Genomic DNA, 10602 nt, shown 5'->3' with positions numbered 1-10602 from the left:
CTCTTAATGTGTGACTCAAACGAGAGAGTTGTTTTAGTAACACTCTTAATGTGTGACTCAAAGGAGAGAGTTGTTTTAGTAACACTCTTAATGTGTGACTCAAACGAGAGAGTTGTTTTAGTAACACTCTTAATGTGTGACTCAAACGAGAGAGTTGTTTTAGTAACACTCGTAATGTGTGACTCAAATGAGAGAGTTGTTTTAGTAACACTCTTAATGTGTGACTCAAACGAGAGAGTTGTTTTAGTAACACTCTTAATGTGTGACTCAAACGAGAGAGTTGTTTTAGTAACACTCGTAATGTGTGACTCAAACGAGAGAGTTGTTTTAGTAACACTCTTAATGTGTGACTCAAACGAGAGAGTTGTTTTAGTAACACTCGTAATGTGTGACTCAAACGAGAGAGTTGTTTTAGTAACACTCGTAATGTGTGACTCAAATGAGAGAGTTGTTTTAGTAACACTCTTAATGTGTGACTCAAACGAGAGAGTTGTTTTAGTAACACTCTTAATGTGTGACTCAAACGAGAGAGTTGTTTTAGTAACACTCTTAATGTGTGACTCAAAGGAGAGAGTTGTTTTAGTAACACTCTTAATGTGTGACTCAAACGAGAGAGTTCTTTTAGTAACACTCTTAATGTGTGACTCAAACGAGAGAGTTCTTTTAGTAACACTCTTAATGTGTGACTCAAACGAGAGAGTTGTTTTGGTAACACTCTTAATGTGTGACTCAAACGAGAGAGTTGTTTTAGTAACACTCGTAATGTGTGACTCAAAGGAGAGAGTTGTTTTAGTAACACTCTTAATGTGTGACTCAAACGAGAGAGTTGTTTTAGTAGCACTCTTAATGTGTGACTCAAACGAGAGAGTTGTTTTAGTAACACTCGTAATGTGTGACTCAAACGAGAGAGTTGTTTTAGTAACACTCTTAATGTGTGACTCAAACGAGAGAGTTGTTTTAGTAACACTCTTAATGTGTGACTCAAACGAGAGAGTTGTTTTAGTAACACTCTTAATGTGTGACTCAAACGAGAGAGTTCTTTTAGTAACACTCTTAATGTGTGACTCAAACGAGAGAGTTCTTTTAGTAACACTCTTAATGTGTGACTCAAACGAGAGAGTTCTTTTAGTAACACTCTTAATGTGTGACTCAAACGAGAGAGTTGTTTTAGTAACACTCTTAATGTGTGACTCAAACGAGAGAGTTGTTTTAGTAACACTCTTAATGTGTGACTCAAACGAGAGAGTTCTTTTAGTAACACTCTTAATGTGTGACTCAAACGAGAGAGTTCTTTTAGTAACACTCTTAATGTGTGACTCAAACGAGAGAGTTCTTTTAGTAACACTCTTAATGTGTGACTCAAACGAGAGAGTTCTTTTAGTAACACTCTTAATGTGTGACTCAAACGAGAGAGTTCTTTTAGTAACACTCTTAATGTGTGACTCAAACGAGGGAGTTGGGTGGAAGATGATACCCAGATTCTTCAGTCGCCTTGTGTAATTGTTTGGTTGTCAAATGTTAAGGTGGTATTATTAAATAGGTGTATAATTGTTTGGTTGTCAAATGTTAAGGTGGTATTATTAAATAGGTGTGTAATTGTTTGGTTGTCAAATGTTAAGGTGGTATTATTAAATAGGTGTTTAATTGTTTGGTTGTCAAATGTTAAGGTGGTATTATTAAATAGGTGTGTAATTGTTTGGTTGTCAAATGTTAAGGTGGTATTATTAAATAGGTGTGTAATTGTTTGGTTGTCAAATGTTAAGGTGGTATTATTAAATAAGTGTATAATTGTTTGGTTGTCAAATGTTAAGGTGGTATTATTAAATAGATGTATAATTGTTTGGTTGTCAAATGTTAAGGTGGTATTATTAAATAGATGTATAATTGTTTGGTTGTCAAATGTTAAGGTGGTATTATTAAATAAGTGTATAATTGTTTGGTTGTCAAATGTTAAGGTGGTATTATTAAATAAGTGTATAATTGTTTGGTTGTCAAATGTTAAGGTGGTATTATTAAATAAGTGTATAATTGTTTGGTTGTCAAATGTTAAGGTGGTATTATTAAATAAGTGTATAATTGTTTGGTTGTCAAATGTTAAGGTGGTATTATTAAATAGATGTATAATTGTTTGGTTGTCAAATGTTAAGGTGGTATTATTAAATAGATGTATAATTGTTTGGTTGTCAAATGTTAAGGTGGTATTATTAAATAGGTGTGTAATTGTTTGGTTGTCAAATGTTAAAGTGGTATTATTAAATAGGTGTGTAATTGTTTGGTTGTCAAATGTTAAGGTGGTATTATTAAATAGATGTATAATTGTTTGGTTGTCAAATGTTAAGGTGGTATTATTAAATAGGTGTGTAATTGTTTGGTTGTCAAATGTTAAGGTGGTATTATTAAATAAATGTATAATTGTTTGGTTGTCAAATGTTAAGGTGGTATTATTAAATAGGTGTATAATTGTTTGGTTGTCAAATGTTAAGGTGGTATTATTAAATAGGTGTGTAATTGTTTGGTTGTCAAATGTTAAGGTGGTATTATTAAATAAATGTATAATTGTTTGGTTGTCAAATGTTAAGGTGGTATTATTAAATAGGTGTATAATTGTTTGGTTGTCAAATGTTAAGGTGGTATTATTAAATAGGTGTGTAATTGTTTGGTTGTCAAATGTTAAAGTGGTATTATTAAATAGGTGTGTAATTGTTTGGTTGTCAAATGTTAAGGTGGTATTATTAAATAGATGTATAATTGTTTGGTTGTCAAATGTTAAGGTGGTATTATTAAATAGGTGTGTAATTGTTTGGTTGTCAAATGTTAAGGTGGTATTATTAAATAAATGTATAATTGTTTGGTTGTCAAATGTTAAGGTGGTATTATTAAATAGGTGTGTAATTGTTTGGTTGTCAAATGTTAAGGTGGTATTATTAAATAGGTGTGTAATTGTTTGGTTGTCAAATGTTAAAGTGGTATTATTAAATAGGTGTGTAATTGTTTGGTTGTCAAATGTTAAGGTGGTATTATTAAATAGATGTATAATTGTTTGGTTGTCAAATGTTAAGGTGGTATTATTAAATAGGTGTGTAATTGTTTGGTTGTCAAATGTTAAGGTGGTATTATTAAATAAATGTATAATTGTTTGGTTGTCAAATGTTAAGGTGGTATTATTAAATAGGTGTGTAATTGTTTGGTTGTCAAATGTTAAAGTGGTATTATTAAATAGGTGTGTAATTGTTTGGTTGTCAAATGTTAAGGTGGTATTATTAAATAGATGTATAATTGTTTGGTTGTCAAATGTTAAGGTGGTATTATTAAATAGGTGTGTAATTGTTTGGTTGTCAAATGTTAAGGTGGTATTATTAAATAAATGTATAATTGTTTGGTTGTCAAATGTTAAGGTGGTATTATTAAATAGGTGTATAATTGTTTGGTTGTCAAATGTTAAGGTGGTATTATTAAATAGGTGTGTAATTGTTTGGTTGTCAAATGTTAAGGTGGTATTATTAAATAGGTGTGTAATTGTTTGGTTGTCAAATGTTAAGGTGGTATTATTAAATAGGTGTGTAATTGTTTGGTTGTCAAATGTTAAGGTGGTATTATTAAATAGGTGTGTAATTGTTTGGTTGTCAAATGTTAAGGTGGTATTATTAAATAGGTGTGTAATTGTTTGGTTGTCAAATGTTAAGGTGGTATTATTAAATAGGTGTATAATTGTTTGGTTGTCAAATGTTAAGGTGGTATTATTAAATAGGTGTTTAATTGTTTTGTTGTCAAATGTTAAGGTGGTATTATTAAATAGGTGTGTAATTGTTTGGTTGTCAAATGTTAAGGTGGTATTATTAAATAGGTGTGTAATTGTTTGGTTGTCAAATGTTAAGGTGGTATTATTAAATAGGTGTGTAATTGTTTGGTTGTCAAATGTTAAGGTGGTATTATTAAATAGATGTATAATTGTTTGGTTGTCAAATGTTAAGGTGGTATTATTAAATAGGTGTATAATTGTTTGGTTGTCAAATGTTAAGGTGGTATTATTAAATAGATGTATAATTGTTTGGTTGTCAAATGTTAAGGTGGTATTATTAAATAGGTGTTTAATTGTTTGGTTGTCAAATGTTAAGGTGGTATTATTAAATAGGTGTTTAATTGTTTGGTTGTCAAATGTTAAGGTGGTATTATTAAATAAATGTCGGTGTCTAGCAGGACCGATAATCAGCATTTCCGTTTTCTTGGCGTTGAGTTGCAAGAAGTTAGCGGACATCCATTGTTTGATGTCATTAAGACACGCCTCCAGCTGACTACAATCCGGCGTGTTGGTCATGTTTAGGGGCATGTAGAGTTGGCTGTCATCAGCATAACAATGAAAGCTAACACGTATGATGTCACCTATACCCGGATGAAATGACGGACTATACCCACTTGTCCTTGTTAATGTCATGTCTGTGTAATCATGTTTTGTTTTAAGTCATGTTTTGTTTAGTTTCTGGCTTTTCACTCCCTTGTCTTGTTTGCATGATTACCCATTAGTTTCACCTGTTCCACGTTTGGACTCATTGTGCACTCTTGATTGTCACCATAGCAACCCATTAGTTTTCACCTGTCACGTCACGCACCTGTTTCACGTTTTGAGTCACGCACCTGCTTTCACTAATCATGTCCATAGTATTTAAGTTCATTCATTTTCTGTTGTTCGTCCTGACGACATCCCCGCATTTATGCCCCCTGTCACACTCTGTCCACCGTTGCGCACTTCATGTCCATGCCAAGTAGTGACGGGTTGTTGAGGCGTCATGAAGCGTTTCGACACATTGCAAAACTGTATTGATACTGTGTCGATACTGTGTCACTAAATACTGACATCTGCTGGACATTAAAAATCCCTACAGGCAACCTATGGACCGACTCAACTGACACTGATTTGATGCCCTAGTACAGGGGTCACCAACCTTTTTGAAACCAAAAACTACTTCTTGGGTACTGATTAATGCGAAGGGCTACCAGTTTGATACACACTTAAATAAATAAATATATTGTCATTTGTAAGTTACACGTAAGTGTGATTTAAACAAGAATAGCTAAATAAATACATTTATATATATAAAAAAATGGGTATTTCTGTCTGTCATTTTTTTTCCCCTTTTACGGAAGGTTTTTTGTAGAGAATAAATGCTGAAAAAAAACACTTAATTGAACGGTTTAAAAGAGGAGAAAACACGAAAAAAAATTAAAATAAAATTTAGAAACATAGTTTATCTTCAATTTCGACTCTTTAAAATTCAAAATTCAACCGACAAAAAGAAGAGAAAAACTAGCTTATTTGAATCTTTTTGAAAAAAATTAAAAAAATAATTTATGGAACATCATTAGTAATTTTTCCTGATTAAGATACATTTTAGAATTTTGATGACATGTTTTAAATTGGTTCAAATCCAATCTGCACTTTGTCAGAATATTTAACAAATTGGACCAAGCTATATTTCTAACAAAGACAAATCAGTATTTCTTCTAGATTTTCCAGAACAAAAATGTTAAAAGAAATTCAAAATACTTTGAAATAAGATTTAAATTTGATTTTACAGATTTTCTAGATTTGCCAGAATAATTTTTTTTGAATTTTAATCATAGTAAGTTTGAAGAAATATTTCACAAATATTCTTCGTCGAAAAAACAGAAGCTAAAATATTTATTATTCTTTACAATAAAAAAATTAATAAATTTACTTGAACATTGATTTAAATTGTCAGGAAAGAAGAGGAAGACATTTAAAAGGTAAAAAGGTATATTTGTTTAAAAATCCTAAAATCATTTTTAAGGTTGTATTTTTTCTCTAAAATTGTATTTCTAAAAGTAATAAGAAGCAAAGTAAAAAAATAAATGAATTTATTTAAACAAGTGAAGACCCATCCATCCATCCATTTTCTACCGCTTATTCCAAGTCTTTAAAATATTTTCTTGGATTTTCAAATTCTATTTGAGTTTTGTCTCTTTTAGAATTAAAAATGACGAGCAAAGCGAGACCAGCTTGCTAGTAAATAAATACAATTTAAAAAATAGAGGCAGCTCACTGGTAAGTGCTGCTCTTTGAGCTATTTTTAGAACAGGCCAGCGGGCGACTGATCTGGTCCTTACGGGCTACCTGGTGACCGCGGGCACCGCGTTGGTGACCCCTGCCCTAGTATATACAATAATATAAACCAAGTCACTTAGGATTATTTCATATCTTCATTTAAATACAAATATATTTGTATCTTTTTTAGATACAGTCAATAAATAATGTGAACATGTATCATAACATGGAAATCTAAGAGAACGTGTTGTGGATGATTGTGGACTGGGAATTTTTTTAATATTATTTTTTTACACATTTTTATAAATTAAAAAAAAAAAGTTTTTCCGACGTATTACATTTTAGACAATTTCTCTTCTTAGTTATTATTTCTCCGGCTGTAGAAAAGAGCCGCTCACAGGGCACAGAGGAGGCGACACAGTTCGCGTATCGGTCACGTGACCAAAACAGCTCATGATCGGTCACGTGACTTTCTAAAACCGACACAGGGTTTCGCTCTATGAGCTCGACGCATGCGCCGATGCATCGGTGTTGCCGGACCCATCACTAATGCCAAGTAAGTTTGTTTATTAAGCCACAGTTAGTGTTTTGTTTCATTGTTCATAGTTTCTGCCAATGTGCAAGTTTTGTGTTTATAGTCTAGTTTTGTACCTCCGCCCCTGTGAGCGCTTTTTGTTTGATCCTTTCTTTGTAGTTATAGTGTTGAATAAATCATGTACCCACCTTCAAGCCTTGACCAGTCCAATTCACTTGCACCTCGGGAGAACAAACCAAGTAGAGACGCGCGGTTTGCGGGCACAACCGCGGAGTCCGCGGATTATCCGCGGATCGGGCGGATGAAATTAAAAAAAATAAGATTTTATCCGCGCGCGGGTCGGGTCGGGCGGATTAATTAGATTTTTTTTTTTTTTTTTTTTTTTGCGGGTGGCAGTTAAACCAATTGGGAAATATATACACATAGTTAAATGTTGTTACCCACATACGAAAAACGAGCAGGCACCTGCAGCATATGCCACAACAGAAGAAAAAAAAAGAAAAGAGATGGACACTTTTACGGAGCGGAGAAGGGACGCCTCGCCGGGGTCCGGGACCGAGGCCCCTTCCCCCGAGAGGGCCCCACCGGGAGCCGTAGCTGAGGCGATCCGCGAGAAGGGCCCGACGCACGTCCAGGGTCACCACCGCGCCCACCGCACCGACACCCCGCCTCGTCCGCCTTCGCCGCGGCCGGCGTCACGCGCAGCAGGTAAGCAGCTTACCTGCCCGCCACCCCCGTGGCCGGGGGCTCGTAACAGGGGTCACTCCGCGCGCTCCGCCCGCGCAGCTTACCTGCCCGCCACCCCTGTTGCCGGGGGCGCGTAACAGGGGTCACTCCGCGCGCAGTGCGCTCACGAAAGGGGTGGGGCTCACCCTGGTTTATATAGAGAGCAGGACGGTGGCCATGGAAGTCGGAACCCGCTAAGGAGTGTGTAACAACCCACCTGCCGAATCAACTAGCCCTGAAAATGGATGGCGCTGGAGCGTGGGCCCATACCTGGCCGTCGCCGGCAGCGAGACGCGCTTGGAGGTGCGCTCAGCGCGGCTCCCATATGATTGCGCACTGGTGTGCGTCTGGGTCGTGACAGCGTGGCACGCGAAAGTCTGTGCTGCATTGGATCAGTCTCCTTTCTTTAACAGGCAAAAGCTTTATAACCTCACCATACCTGCCAACTTTTGAAATCAGAAAAACCTAGTAGCCAGGGTCCAGGGGCCGCAGGCCCCGGTAGGTCCAGGACAAAGTCCTGGTGGAGGGTTCAGGCTTCGCCCCCCGACGCAAAATGATTATTAGCATTCAGACAGGTTAAAATGTTGCTAAAACCATCACTTTTCTATCAGTCACAGTGACTTTTCAAAAGAAAAATATTACAGCAAAAATCATATGGGTTGATTGACATGTTTATTCTGTAAGCTAACTTCAATAGTTTGAAATTATTTTGACAGTTAATGCCAGTTATCCTGTCAACCTTTCACAAGACTTCAATTTGTTAATTGAAAGTATAAACAGTATAAACACTTTTTACAGTAAACAAATGGTAAAACAGTACTAAACAATTCCATTGGTGTCATTAACTTTCTGTCCAAGCTTGTATAATCTACTGCCTTGTTCAATTGTAAAAAATATTCTGTGCCTAAAATTCACATTTCTATCACAATTATCATACTGTAAACATGGTAAGCTAACTTCATTAAAATTAATAGTCCTGTCAATAGCATGGAATTACAATTCAAATGTAGTTTTTTTGTAAGCCTTTCAAAAGAATTCAAAATATGAAAAATTAATGAAAATTAATTGAAGCCATCAGACACTTGAAAAGTGGCACATCACATCTCTAATGTAATCATTTGAACTTTTCAACAGAAATAGCACTGCAAAAATATTAAGGACATACTTCTGTATTTTGGTAGTTATGCTGTCAACATTTAACAAGATTTCTTCAACTTGGACTTGAAAGCATAAATAGTATAAACACTTTTAACAGTATGTCGTGCTGTGAAATACAGCCGACAGGATTGCGCACCAAACACGAAGCAAGGCCAAAGCGCACGCGCGCATGGTGCAGGAGACATTTAAGGTTTGTGATTAAACCATCAAACTCATTCGTTAAAAGGACTCTATAGTAATATAAAGCGAATTTTTCTGGACATTATCATGCAAGAAAAGTTTATTTTTGGGACCGCGATCACCGCGTAATGATTTTTAAAGGTTGCATTACAAACATTTAACTGTCCCATGTGATCAGCCAGTGCGATTGGAAGTCCATGCTCAATTATTGCCTCCGTAAATAAAACTTCGGCATTTATCACATCCAAAGAATCTGTTTGGGCGACGAAAAACGTTGAAAGTTTTCCACTTGTATCGCTAGCAACGGCATTAGACTTGTGTTTTTTTGTCCCAACGTGGTCTTTTACATCGCTAATTCCTCCGTGTCCGATCGAAAAATCTTGTCTGCACAAGGTGCAATTCGCGTAGTTTTCACCCTTTTTTTTTTTTTTAATTAATGAAAAACCGTATTTTTTATCACTGCAACCGTAACCCGGAATAGGTTGATGAAAACCGTACGAATTACGGGGAAACCGGAGTAGTTGGCAGGTATGCCTCACTAATGCCTTGCATCGTCTATATTAGATATATAACAACGGGCGGATGGCGGGCGGGTGCAGTTCTGATCAAACGTTACATCGGGTGGATGGCGGGTGGTTGACGACTTTCTGACGCGGTTGCGGATGAAATAAATTGCCTATCCGCGCATCTCTAAAACCAAGCCAAAGTCCAAGTCATGACAGTTGAAAAGTGCCCAGAAGAAGACCAGTGAGGCATGTTGAAGTCAAACAAGTACAACTTTATTGAAGTGTAAACAAAAAAACTGCATAGGAAATGTTTAAAGTCAAAAAGAGCGCGGCGCGAGCAGAAAGTGGCCAACGATATTTTCGTCTCCTTTGCCTCATTTAGACTGAAGACCTGACATCTGCACTTGACACACACACACACACACACACACACAAGTACACGCAGGTACACACAAGCACACACTCTCACGCGCAGGCCTGACTCGTCTAAAGTCAGCAGGCCACGCCCACCGCGCCGCCTCCTGGACTGTTGGGAGGTTTTGTTGTTGTTGTTGATTTTTGTTTACATTCAGTGGATTCTGCTTGCCGGACCAACACGGACGCTAAATATTGCTGGCGTGACGACACTTGGTGTTGCGTCCGGCAGCAGGCCACGGACAAGACGCCGCCGTACCCTCCTCTTCACAAAATACATTCTAGAAGGGCAAACGAGGCCTCCAGCCACGTGTTCTACTTGTCGGGGGAAGCTAACTATTTCACACACAAGGGAACTACTTCTCTCTAGGGGACACATTTGGATGAGACTACTACCTGAGATATATCTACCTCTTCACCGAGCATTTCTTTACAGCACACAATCATTCCAAAGGACGTTTACAACCGTGCACGCTTGACTTTTTCTTTGCCGCGTAAATGGGAGGAGGATGATGAGTCACGTGCTGGGCAGCAAACAGGAAGTGCTCCTGCTGGTCACGTGACACAAGGCGCGTCAACTTAAAGCCAGGGTGTCCAAACTCAAATCTAAGAATGTCAAGTTAAAAGATGGCAAAAAGACAGAAAAATGCAAGCCCGTGGGACTTGCTAACATGGCCACAGTTTGAACTATAATAACTATTTATATATTTTTGACATTGTTTTCCTTCCATTTGTGCATGTTTTCTCAATGCAGACTGTGCAGTCTATTGCGTGTGCTGCAATCAATCAATATGATGCTCTTATTCTTGCCTACAATGGATTGCTTTGAACAAAATGAGTGCTATGCTTTTATTTTGAAGACTATTTTTGCACTTAAAGAGGACGTTCATATTCTGCATCCCCGGACATGAGTTATTGGCACAACGCATGACGGACAATTTGTGGTAGAAAGGACTCGATGTGAATTTTGAAGGATTTGGACATCTTTGACAACAGTACCATCCTCTCGTAAAGGACAAAAA

The sequence above is a fragment of the Nerophis lumbriciformis genome, linkage group LG21 (genome assembly GCF_033978685.3).
Source record: "Nerophis lumbriciformis linkage group LG21, RoL_Nlum_v2.1, whole genome shotgun sequence".
NCBI lineage: Eukaryota > Metazoa > Chordata > Actinopteri > Syngnathiformes > Syngnathidae > Nerophis > Nerophis lumbriciformis.
This window is presented reverse-complemented; position numbering follows the sequence as displayed.